The sequence below is a fragment of the Podarcis tiliguerta genome, assembly GCF_965153285.1.
Source record: "Podarcis tiliguerta genome assembly, chromosome: 13".
In the NCBI taxonomy this organism is placed as follows: domain Eukaryota; kingdom Metazoa; phylum Chordata; class Lepidosauria; order Squamata; family Lacertidae; genus Podarcis; species Podarcis tiliguerta.
The window spans coordinates 23208652-23222100 of NC_139546.1; the positions used below are offsets into that span (position 1 = coordinate 23208652).

Below are 13449 nucleotides of genomic sequence, written 5' to 3' on the forward strand. Positions count from 1 at the left end.
TGCATCACCATGTTCTCCTTGCCTCTACAAAGCCAACCAACCACCAATTACAGAAGCAAATCCCATGCACTCTATTAAGCAAGGCCTACAATAGCAACAGTAGTGTTCCCACCTTGCCTCTTGATGTGAAGGCTGGAGAACAGGGAATTGACAAGATCATAGAATTGTAGAGTTGGAAGGGACCTCGAGGGTCATCTAGTTCAACGCCCTGCAAAGATGAAGAGAATAAAAGCATTAGAGCAGAGCTTTCCAAAGTTTTCATATTGGTGATACACTTTTTTTTTTAAAGGCATGCATCATTTCGCGACACAGTAATTCAGTTTTACTAGCAAACCAGAGTTTAAACTAACCGTTTTCCAATGCCAGGAGCATTTGCACGACACACCTACACGCTACAGCCGAAACACTAACATGTCGCGACACATGGTTTGGAAAGCTCTGTGTTAGAGGGAGAATCATGACCGCAAGACAAAGGGGAAGGAAGATAGCTACTCCCAAGGAGGAAGAGGGGCTGCAGTAGGGTCTGACAGAAGCAGGGCAAGATCAGTTAAAAAACCCCAACAACTAGTAATTTTTAAAAGCATGTTCAAATTAAGAAGAGATTCCAAAGCAAGGTTAAGAAAGAAGTAAAATCCACTCAGTTGTTGCAGAATCAAGACTGAGCTTGCCAACGTCCTGATCCTTGGAGAAGAAAAATAAAACTTCTGGGCCATTATAGTGCTTCTCAGCTTCTGACAGGTTTAGTACTTTCGTCATGATGTGAAGGAAAACACACTCAGTGAAGTGTGATACCTGGCTCATTAATTGTACGAAGGCCACATGTGATAGAGAACTGAAATAAACCTCTTGGGTTTTCTGTGCTTGACCAAGCAAATCCACATTGTTATACCACTGCTACCCTCCCATGACTGCTGTGCCTTTAAACGGTGCGTTTGCAAAAAATAAAAATAAAAAATGTGGCACATGCAGATATACCCGGAGTTGAGATATGATTGCACCTATACCACTGCTGTCTTGTCATCCGATTCCATTTCTATATGATACCATCAGATATACATTATACATTAGATAACGGTGGTAATTGTTTCTGTTCTGGCTCAGCTCTTTCAACGCTTGTTAGATATACAGTCTCCCCGCCCCTCTTTGTCAGTTTGACAATTGGGGACACCCAAAAAGGGTAGCAAGCAGGCTCCTTACCTGGCTTAGCAACTGTATCTTGCCCACAGGTTTGCCCCTGGAGCACCAGTGACTGAACACCATGGGTAGGCGAACTAAGGCCCGTGGGCCGGATAAGGCCCAAGTGCTTTCTGGATCCGGCCCGTGGACGGTCCAGGAATCGCTGCGTGGTTCACCAGCGCGCACATTCTTTCCCTCTCTGTCAACCCTCCCTCTCCCTCACACAGCAGCAGCGCCTCCTCCCTCCTCCTGGCTTCTCCCCGCCCTGCCTAGAGGAGGAAGGGGGCTGGGCTTTGTTGGTGCCAGCAGCAGCAGCAGCGCTTGAGCGGCCGCCATTTTAAGCAGCTCCCCTCTGGAGCCCTTTCGTGCGCCACTCATCATCCCGCCGCTCGCAAGACACAGGTAAGCAGCCACCGGGGCTTGTGGTGCTCTTGCATCGTTTTTGGTTTCCCCCCAAAATATAGTCTGGCCACCCCATGGTATTCAGCAGGGGTCAGCAAACTTTTTCAGCAGGGGGCCAGTCCACTGTTCCGGCCCCCTGCTGAAAAAGTTTGCTAACCCCTGCTGAATACCATGGGGACAGACCATTGCGATAAACTTCCTTCCCAGTCTCCTCAGCCACAGGTTTCTCCACCTTTCACATGTACAACGTAATTGTTAGCCCTCTCATACTGCTACTGTCATAGGGGAAACCCATGCCTAATATGCTGTGGAAGCAAATGTGAGTCTGGGCTGGAAACTCTCTGGGAACGCTGTGCTGGGGGAAAACCACACACACCAAGTTGTTCAGTTATGCCAATTCACAGCAGTCACTGAAAGCAAAAGTAGCGAGCCTTGAGTCACGAGCCACAAAGTGACTCCAAACTGCAAAAAACAGGAAAACGAAACGAAGCTTTCAATATTGGAGCATTACCAAAAACAACAACCTACGCCAAAGGAAAGTCCTCATTACCCCGTAGAGAACTCAGCAATCGGTCCATGTATCGGGAAGCGTGATCTATATTGAAAGTGTGTCAGGGCTTAGAAACCCCAACAAGACTAGTACATGATTAAAAGCCATCCTGTTCCACAGGCACTTTTACACAGGGAGGACTGTCACAGCCCTAATAGCTAATAAGGTAGACATTATATGCCATTAGTTCATCTACAATTGTTGTCATATAGGTAGCCCTCTGTGCCCCAGTGGTTCGCCACAATTTTTGCCTGAATCCAGTTAATTCAGAACCAACCCGCACATGAACAAGTACATTTCTAATCACCTTTTTTTTAAAAAAAAGCCACAGCAATGCCAGAACCACAGACATGTTTTTTCTACGCAAAGTAGCAGAACAGCCCTCCTGCATGGAGATGGGGCTGACAAAAGATAACAACGTGCGCCAGCCTTAAGTTGCACACAGGCAGACAATGTGTGCTGTGTGGTGACTTGGAGTGGGAGGTATAAACAGTGCAAAGACATTGCTCTAAGCTAGCGAAGATCGACCCTTTTAAGGCACAGAAGAACTCCCAGTTGATTGGAAGCCCTGCCTATGAATTGGGCACAGGTGAAATGGGAAGCCTCCCTGGTTCAAACTGCCCCAACCCCCTTATGCCACCCTCTCCTGGTTCTATGCCTGTCTAGGACTGGAAAAACCAAAGATTTGTTGAGCAGCAGGCAGGATAGCAGGTTACATTAGTGGGTCTTAAGTTTGCACGCCTGTGCCAGATGGCTTTGAGAAACAAGTCTCCTAGAAGCAACCTGGGCCCCAGTTCTTGCTGCTGCTGCTGCTGCTGCTTCTCCAGCTGCCCCCTGACAGGAAGACGCAATTTCCTTCCAGAAAATCAGCTGCCTCTAGTAAACCAGCTTCCTCCCACTCAACGTTTAACAGAAATATTCACCCACATGCTTGTACTGCCTGGGAGACAAATGCACCATACTAGGAACTTCTGGATTCGTTGTAACAGAAGACTGGATTCAGTTCAAATACAGAGCAACTTCAAAACATGGGAATAAACAAAAGTTACCCTGGGTACTGTGCACCCAAGGGAAACCCGCCCCCAAAACAAATTCAAGAAAATGCAGATTTTGTACTTCACCTAGCCATCCTAGTGAGCAGGGATGCCCTTCGGTTCAAGAGAAATAGACCTGGGCTTGGATCCAGAGATATGCAGGTGGTAGGCAGATTACTTTCCTGTCTCCTGTGTGCCCTAACAGCCTTCTGAATCCAGTAAAAGACTCTTCTGACGGTTGGGGGGAACTCACCGGAATTGGGTGGGTTGTGGCAAGAGGGTTTTGTGTGTGTTACAGATAAATGAATAACTTGAGTGGAGCTCTCGCTTATGGGTGATAATTCCGCATGATTTTTGGCATTCCCTTGTGTCTCATTTCCCCACAAAAATTCCCATTAAGAGAATTTTCAGAGGGGCTGGATAGGTCTCCTTTCAGGATCATTTCTCTAAAAGCCAATTACTATTGATGTAGCCAATGTGGTTATTGGACTCCCATCTCCCCTGGTCAGCGTGGACAACCACAATGTTTGCTACTCATGTTTGCTACCCCTGCTTAGATAATAAAAAAAATGGAGGACAGCATACTCTGAAGTACCTAGCTTTTGTTGACTAATATGGACAGACAAAGGCAGTTATCCACAGGAGAAACATGCACAGGGTCTACAAACCCATTGCTGCACAATTTGTAAACTTCTTTTGTTTTTTTTTGAAGAAAGGCAAAAGGCCCAGTGCATCTGAAGAGGCTTTTTCGAAAGCAAACCCTGAAGAGGCTTTTCAAACCACCAGTCCCTAAAGATCAGGATCAGTTCCAACAAAGCTGGAGGGCACTTGGTCAAATCTCTGAAAGTTGTGAACTTCATCCTTATTAGTCAGTTCATCTGAACACAAAGACTTGATTCCACTGGGTAACTTAAGCAGACTAACTTAGCTGAGATACGATTCCAGCTACGCGCTTTCATTGCCCCACAAAGTTTTAACAATGTGACTTGAATGATCACCACAACCCGGAAGGTTTACAAATGAAGCGGAAAGAGGAATGCAAATCTTTGGTGTTTGTTTATATATTTTAGCAAACGTATCCACCACCTTTCTATCCGAGATGCTCAAAGCAGAAAACATTGAACAATTTAAAATGAAACACACACACTAAAAAACAATAATGGAAACAGAGTGACTGATAATACAGTGGTACCTCAGGTTAAGAACTTAATTTGTTCCAGAGGTCTGTACTTAACCTGAAACTGTTCTTAACCTGAAGCACCACTTTAGCTAATAGGGCCTCCTGCTGCCGCCACACCGCCGGAGCACGATTTCTGTTCTCATCCTGAGGTAAGTTCTTAACCTGAGGTAATATTTCTGGGTTAGTGGAGTCTGTAACCTGAAGCGTATGTAACCTGAAGCGTATGTAACCTGAGGTACCACTGTATAACAGATGTTAAGATCATTAAGAAGGGCACCATACAGAAGTCTCTGAGCAGCTATGTAAATGAGAGCCAAGGTGGTTAAGAGTATCAGTATAGGACTTGGTAGACCTATGTTCAAGTCTCAACTTCAGCCACATAAAAGCTCACTGGGTGGTCTTGGGATAGTTACTGTATCTCAGCCTTACTTGAGGATAAAATGGGTTGGGGTAGAACCATGTGCACCTCCTTGGAGGAAAGATGAGGTATACCGGTAATTAAAAAAATAAAATAATTAATCTGGATTTCACCCCAGAGAAAACTCTCTTCTGTATTCTAGCTGCACATTCATCTCATGCAGGCAGGATAAATGAAAGCCTCCTCAATTAAGCTTATTGAACATGAACTTCGTTGGACTGGTCATGTGGTTCGGATGCCTGATTATTATCTTCCAAAGCAACTACTCTATTCCCAACTTAAGAATGGAAAGTGAAATACTGGTGGATAACAAAAGAGGTTTAAAGACACTCTCAAGGCAAATCTTTAAAAAATGAAGTATAAGCACAGAAAATTGGGAAACACTGGCCTGCGAGCACTCCAATTCGAGAAAAGCCTTTACCAAAGGTGTCTAGGACTTTGAAGAAGCCTGAACTCAGGATGAAAGGGAAAAATGAGCTAAGAGGAAGGCACGTTTGGCAAATCTTCATCATGATCAACTCTTGCCCAGAAACCTATGTTCCCACTGTGAAAGGGCGTGTGGATCCAGAATTGGCTTCCACAGTTAAGAACGTGTTCATGGAAGAAAATCTTACTCAGCTACAAGTGATCACCAAAGAAGAAGAAGAGGAGGAGATTAGACAGGTAAGCTCACAGTAGATGGCATTCTTCCTTGTCTTCTTAAGCAAACTGGTAGTCTATTTTATGAATATTCTGCAATTCCACACAAACTGAACAAAAACACAGAATTGGGTAACGGGTGCAGAATTCAGCACCCCAGGAACCTGAGCTTCGTTTAATAATGATGATGATGATGATGATGTTTCTTACCCTTATGACTGCCAGAACAGGCTTCAAATGTCTGTGTAAAGCCAATGCCTAGTGAGATCCGAGAGCCAGAACAGGGATGCAGAACAGGATTTTGAGCGTTCAGGAAGTGGAGCTTCAGTGCCTTGCAGCCCCTTGCTTTACTATATGATTTGCAGAAGGAAAATAACTGTTTGAAAATGTGCATGAATTTGCTGAAGGCACAATCTAATCCATCTGTATGTAGGCTATGAAGTGCAGTTTCATCAGCCACAATAGCATTTTATGCAGTCCATAGTGGATTTCTGCAACTTACTAGGGCTTAATTTGATAGGGGGGGGGGCAGGGACAGCAGGAAACAGCCAGGGGTTAATAAGGCAGTAACAACTTGACAAGTACTCTGAATGTAAGCAATTTTGCTTATAGTAATTTTGCCAGGAAAAACAACAGCAAGCTGCTTTGCTAGAAACCCACGGGGGACCCTAATCTCTATGCGTGCTGCCCTGTCAGTATAAACCTATTCAATTAAAGATGTACCCAGGCCTGATGTAATGAAGGCTCCCTATTGGATGTGGCAAACAACTATCAGCACAAACTGGAAGCGGGTAGAGTTTTATAAGCACTAGAATAATGTGCTCCCAAAGCTCAAGTCAGCAACTTAGCACCTGTATTTTATACTAACTGAGGTTTCCAGCAGGTTTCCAAAACGGTAGCCTCAGGTATAATGCATAACCGTGTCCAAGAGGTTCTCGTGTCCAAGAGAGAATGCAGCTGGCCCACCAGTCTCAGCTGATGAAAGACCCAACAGCTGGACTTCTGGTGACAAAGCTGGATCCAGACGTGTCCCCTAAACTAGAAACCATAGTCTTCCTGAGGAGTATGGTCCTGTCCAGAAAACACCATCTCCTAAAACAAATGAAGCACCTCTGTCCATAACACACCCACCTTCTCAGGACTGAGCTTCAGTTTATTAGCCCTGTTCCAGCCCACTACAAATTTCAGGCTCCAGGTTCAGCACTTCCACCACCTCCTGATTCAGAGACAAATGAGAAATGCAGAGTTGCTTGTACTGTATTGTGAATACTGATGACATCTCACCCCACTGCATTCAACAGTTTCATGCAGATGTTACAGGGCATGGGAGAAGAAGGTGGAACTCTGTGGGACTTCAAGACATAAACGCCACGAAAGAACCAATAATAAGCAATTACTCCAACCGAATAGGGGCGGGATCACCAAAACTCCATGCCACCAACTCTTTGAGAATCTACCCAGAAGGGCACTGTAGGTCAATGGCATCGAAAGCAATTGAGAAGTGCAGGGGAATTACCCAGGCTGCACTCCTTCTCCCAGCATCCAGCAAGGTGACCAAGGCAGTTTCTGTGCCTAAACCAAGCCTGAAACCTGAAGCCATACTGGCATGTGTCCAGGAAATCAGTCAATCAACAATTCCTGGAGTTGCCTGCTGCCACCCTTGCCCCAAAAGGGAGTATATGTGACCAGCTTATTACACTCCTGAAATGCAGAAGAATTTCTTCAGGAGCAGCCTTGTTCAAGGGAGGCATTAATCATACCCTGCTTCCAGAAAGGCAACACCCTCCCTGGGATCATCAGCCATGATGGGTTGAGTAGGCACCCTCTCCATGCGCCTTGCCCATATCCTCAGGCCACAATAGCATTCATTCCCTTAAAACAAGATCAAATTACTGTATGCCCTTGATGTATTCATTAACTTTACTGCACGATATACAGTATTGCATTTGCAGTTTTCAGTTGGATTCAAGCAATTTTTCAAGTGAAATGTCTTGCAAAAAAACAGCATGCTTGTGAGAGCTGTGGGCTAAGACCAAGTATGCCCCAAATGTCTTGGAAACACTCCTGTGGGTGACACACTAAGAATGCAATGGTGGCAAAGTATTGTTGTACACTGCCATAATTTTCCCAGAGTTTGTTTGTTTGTTTTATTTATTTCTCTGCAGATCTCAGGGCAGTTCACAATACAGTAGGCAAAATCATACTTTCTCAGCTGCGTTCAACTGTATTCACATTAAGTTTAATGCTTCATGCTATCAACCTTCCTGTTTCATCGTCCTTAGCTCTCTGGTAAAACAAGGTGCCAATTGGACCCTGCAAGAAAGTTTAGGTTCTATTGCATCAAATGCCCAGGCCACCTCCTCACCCAACCGTTTGGCTAGGGCAAGGATAGCCTATGTAGTGCCCTCCGTATGTTCTAGACTGCAACTTCCACTAGTCAACATGGCAAGTAGTCAGGAATAATGGGAGTTGGAGCCCACAACATCTGAAGGACATCAAACCCCTTTAAGTAGGGTTCAAATAAGAGTGCCAGCCATACCAAGCAGAAACTCCTAAGAGCCTCAAGTATCCTCTAGAGTGCATTACCCTCCAGAAGTGAACAATTTCAATAAGTTTACCAGAGTTTTGCGTGATGAGTGAATTATTCCCTTTTGCCAATCCTCAACTTTCTGACAATCATTAGTTATTCCAGTATTATGAGACAGCGGGAAAAAGAATGCCTCTCTTCATTCATGTCAATAAACCAATTATTTCCCCACCTTTTAGTCTTAATAACAAAACAACTAACACACACCAAGCCCTTGAGCCCTTCATCATAAGAACATTGTGGAAAAGCACTAAGCCACAACCCTTATACATCTGTACACAACACAGACTACAAATATATTCATATTTAATTTTTGGTAGAGATTTATTCCTTCTCACAGCACAGCCCCAGACTATGAAAATCTCTCTCCAGCTGTCCTGACCCAGTTGTTATCTGCGAGCTGCACCATCCTTCAAAAATTAAGAGGACTTAAGACAGTCATAACCTGGAGGATTAGTAGCCAATATGTAGCCCATAATAGCTCCTGCTAAATAAAGAGGGCACCAAGCTCTATCAGAGTGCAGCCTACCACAAGCTTGGGTCAGACAGAAAGAACTTGAAAGAAAGTGACACATTTCAGGGGGAGAGAAGGTTCCAAAGAAAACACACACATATATATTTTTTTACATTTATGAGGCCGAGGAAGGGAAAGGCCTCAGGAACAGCCCAGGCTCTCCAGCAACAGTACACCAACTATAAGCAACAAAGAGAAATGTTGAATTCTAATTCTTAACAGCCAGGAAAACTTCTTACTGGAATAGCCTGCTGAAAGATTGTACAAAGCCATACCTTCACAGGTATTTTTTATTTTATTTTTTGACAGAAGGAACCAAAAATCTACATCACGTTTACATGAGTTTTAGTTATAGCTTTTCTCCCCCCCGGCACAACTATGCAAGTTCAAAAACTCTTTCTTCCAATCCACAGCAATAAATAAAATGCAAGACAGAACAGGAGAGGGAAGCTTGGAGAATGATAGATTGTGGAAGCCGCACCCTGTCAATCTCTAAGCTTTACAATGGAGTGATAGATGCCCTCTAAACAAGAGCAACTAGAAACATGAAAGATTGTGAAATAAGAGCCACTAGACACCAACAATTAACTGAAGAGATATATCAATGTATTAGATAAGGCCTGCCTTCAGAAGAGCAGGGAAGTTCACAGCAATGCTAATTTCTCAGTTCTCTATTTTCCACCCGTTACAAATGTTCTCAAAATGAGTATATGGAGAAGTGGCCATTAGATTTGGACCTTTGCTTCAGAGTATTCACAATCCACATGTCTGTAATATGCACATATTCAACAACCTTCTGGGAAGCTGAATGGCAAGTGCACATTTCGAACCACGCCTAGTGTGTTTTCCAAGGTATGTCTTTTCCAGATGCTCTCCTGTCTTCCTTGTGAGAGGACTAGGGCTGTACAGTAAACTGGTATAGTGGTACCTCGGGTTAAGTACCTAATTCGTTCCGGAGGTCCGTACTTAACCTGAAACTGTTCGTAACCTGAAGCACCACTTTAGCTAATGGAGCCTCCTGCTGCTGCTGCGCCACCAGAGCACGATTTCTGTTCTCATCCTGAAGCAAAGTTCTTAACCTGAAGCACTATTTCTGGGTTAGCGGAGTGTGTAACCTGAAGCGTATGTAACCTGAAGCGTATGTAACCCGAGGTACCACTGTACTGAAATAACATTGTGATAAGCAGTTTCAACAAGGCAATACAGTGGTACCTGTCCGGTTGCGGACAGGATCTATTCCAGTGCTCTGGTCAGATCCCGAGGTTTCCGCAACCGGAGGAACCGCTTCTGCGCATGCACGCACAGTGGTAGAGTGCTTCTGTGCATGCGCAAAAGCAGTCTACCACTTCTGCGCATGCAGCAAAAAACTGGAAATTTACTTCCGGGTTTGCCACTTATGTATCCCGAAGTTTACTAACCAGTCAGCGGAGGTAGGACTGTATACCTGTGAACAAAAGGTGGATATTTAACAGCTTCCCAGAGGGATAGCTCATCTGAATGGATACTTTGCAGACATTTTGCAAGCAGCAGGGTTTCCAGCTTTGCTTGCTCTCTTTTTGCTTGCTTGACCTCCCTCCCTCTCTCTGATAAAAAGGGAGAGGTTGGTGGGATGAGGGCTTTGGGCGGGCCTTCTGTGGGGGGGGGGGGCAGAATGGAGGGGAGAAGATTTAGCTGGCTGCCTAATGCTGAACAATGGGAGGTTAGGTACTATGTGAAAATGATGGGGTGTTTTCCGGTAAGCAGTGCAAGCAAATGTGAGCCTACTCACAAGCAAGTACTACTGAATTCAATGAGGCTTACCCCCAGCAGTTAAGTTTAGTTGAACTCAGTGGGGTTTATGCATGTACAGATTCCACTTAGATCTCTGAGTGGGGAAGCAGATGCAACTTGACTAGTAAATCACTTAAACTACCCTTAAATTAGTTGAAAATATATTAAAGATATTATATGGAAGTTTATTTAATATTTTTATTAAATCTACTACTTCTTTACATTTTAATCCCCTCCACCACCACAGGGAGGCCCGGCAAGGTTCTCCGCCACCACCAATATATATTGCAACATATCAAGATATCATTATATGTAGCTGGTGATATATCGTGATGTTTAAAATCAGGTATTGCCCAGCCCTAGAGAGGACAGGCCTTTAGCGACTGTTCTATCAAGACCGACAGAATCAGAGAGCTGAAAGAAATCCTAAGTTTTTGTATCTATTTATTTTAGGAGGCATTTTAGGGCAAAGCTCTCTCAAGGCAACTTACAATGAACAAAGAAAACATATTTAAAAAACAACAACCACCTTAATCTGGACAAGAGAATCTCAAACTGCGGTTTGAAAGTTCCATTCAGGCAGTCAACAGAATGGTTAAGCAACAGCTGAAAATATTTGTACCTGACTGATGACCACATTGTCCCTGATGGTGCTGACTGAGGCTGTTTTAACCAGGGTCAAATTATCAAATAGGCTAACAAGGTCATGGTCTAGGGCTCAACATTTTCATTATACTTGTGTTAGTCTTGACACTGATGCTGGTGCAGAAGAAGACATTATTTTATTTTTCTGCACATGTAACTCAGAAGCACATTCATATGGCTATTAAAACCATGAATTACAGGTCTGCTTCATATGCAGAGGAAGAAATGTTTATTAAGTGATAAAGAAGCACTCTCAGTTATTCTCAAGTGGCCCACAATTTTTTTTTTTTTCAGAACTGGTCCTCAGTCATAATTGCTTGCCCTGAAAGATCAATAGATGTCTGCAGTGCAATACTTCCGCATGATTCATGCAAACAAGTCAAGCTCTGTGTCTCAAGGAAACAATATATACTTGAAGAAACTGGGCCAGCGGGGAGAAACAGGGAGCACACAGTTTTCAGAACTTTCTGAAAATAAAACTTAAAAGCAAAAGGCTCACAAAACGATGGGGCCTTATGAACATATGAAGGTGAATTTCAGGCTGATCCATCTAGCCCAGAATTGTCTACTCTGACAGTGGCTCTCTGCCAGAGATTTCTCCCATCACTTGCTACCTGTACATTTAAAATGGAGGTGCCAGGAAGCCACTTTGCAACCTTCTTCATCCAAAACAGGTGGCTCTAACCACTGATCTTCCGGCCCTTTTCTCCATATTGGGGGTAGAAAGCAGAGGCAACATGGTATTTGCAATATATAAATTTATTAGCGGCTGTTTTGAGTTTTACCATCCTTGAGAGGTATAGCAAAGGAGCAATGTGTTGCCAAGTGACTGAAAAATAGTAACACTAAAATCCTAAAACTGGCACAAAATGCCATGGACCTGAGTAGGATACCCAACAGATGCCCGAGGCACCCAGACCATCACATTCCAGACTGGGCTAATAATTGTACCTGATATGCTAGCACAGGGGTCAGCAAACTTTTTCAGCAGGGAGCCGGTCCACTGTCCCTCAGACCTTGTGGGGGGCCGGACTATATTTTTTTTTGGGGGGGGGTGAACACATTCCTATGCCCCACAAATAACCCAGAGATGCATTTTAAATAAAAGCACTCATTCTACTCAGGTAAAAACACCAGGCAGGCCCCACAAATAACCCAGAGATGCATTTTAAATAAAAGGACACATTCTACTAATGTAAAAACACGCTGATTCCTGGACTGTCCGCGGGCCAGATTTAGAAGGTGATTGGGCCAGATCCGGGCCCCTGGGCCTTAGTTTCCCTACTCATGTGCTAGCAGAAGGGGAAAGCTGCAAATTGTGAATAAAAGACAGCATTTTCAGTGCCTAGGGGGAAAACTACATACCTCCTCAATCGAAACTGATGCCTCAAGGAAAACCATCTGTCTGCCCCTTACACCCATAAACAAATGAGGAAAAATTGTGCATTGAGGTTTGTTTTAGGTGGGATTCCTCCTTGTGTCAAGTTACTGGGCTTGATGACCCTGTACCCCCTTCCAACCCTAGGAAATTACTGGCCTTAAAAGACAATGTTATGAGCTATCCCCTCACATCCGAAAACAGTGTCACTTCTGTAAATGCTCTTGGGCCAAACAGCATCAAAAAGAGATGTTTACAATTCCAAACGCTGCCAAGCTAAAGCAGCTGCTTCACTAAACTCCAGGGCTCAAGCCTCAGAAGGGGAAAGGTATTTTTGCTATCTCCCGTGATGAGAGGCCAACGAAACCTTAATCCGACTGGGAGATTCCAGGTTAAACCTGCCCTTAATCTCTAACATAAGAACAAATCACTCTGGATAAAGCAGCATCTGTCTGCACACATACACTTAAAAATGTGTCATTTTGCAAATACTGACAGAAGGCAAAGATCCCAGCGTTTCCGAATATTTAATAAGTGCAAGACAGGAGGAGCATTCTAGGTTCAAACAAACTTGGAAGGCCTTCTGTCTCAGCTATGACAAATGTTTTCTGTATCATGCAACTCTTAAAAAACAACAGAGCAAGTGCAAGTTGAACACTCTTTTAAAAAACCAGCAACACTTGATGCAGACAATTTAAACCCCGTAAGGTCACACTAATGGGCTAGTGCTTGTGCAAGTTCAAAGCTATCTGGCTTTTGCGTAGGAGGTCTGGGAAACAGTGCAAGAGAGCTGGGAAAATCCCAGGCACCTTGCTTCCTTGACGATTGATGTCAGTGTATAGAAATGTGTAAAACCTATCCAGACTGTGCAGGAGCACTAGCTCCTAAAATACAATGAAAAGCAATACGCAGGGAACAAAAACGTATTTTCCAGACCTGCAGCAGAATCTTTTTCCCTGGTAGCCCCATGACTCTGGAATTCATTGCCAGCTGACGTCCACTAAGCTAGTCCACTTCAGTTCGTAAGAAGGTTTTCAAATATTTGTTTTACATGGCAAATGCATGTGGGAGGGGAATTTTTAAAAATTTTATTTTATGGCTACTAGGCAAACAAGATGCTCAGCGATGAGCATCCCATTTCCTACAGTGGCTCCCC

The 13449-nt window shown here is 44.0% G+C and overlaps 1 protein-coding gene across 7 annotated transcripts in view; it reads right to left on the minus strand.

Annotated features, from left to right (window-relative positions):
* The window catches only part of LOC310661925 (signal transducer and activator of transcription 5B), a 68938-nt gene that overhangs the window by 27415 nt on the left and 28074 nt on the right, over window positions 1-13449 (minus strand). For 4 of the 7 annotated variants that reach the window (XM_083408589.1, XM_083408588.1, XM_083408594.1 and 1 more), the window contains one exon: window positions 113-208. The exons of the other annotated variants lie outside the window; for them this stretch is intronic. The gene's annotated coding sequence lies outside the window, so the exon portion shown is untranslated. The remainder of the gene's footprint in view (window positions 1-112; window positions 209-13449) is intronic. 7 annotated transcript variants of the gene reach the window in all.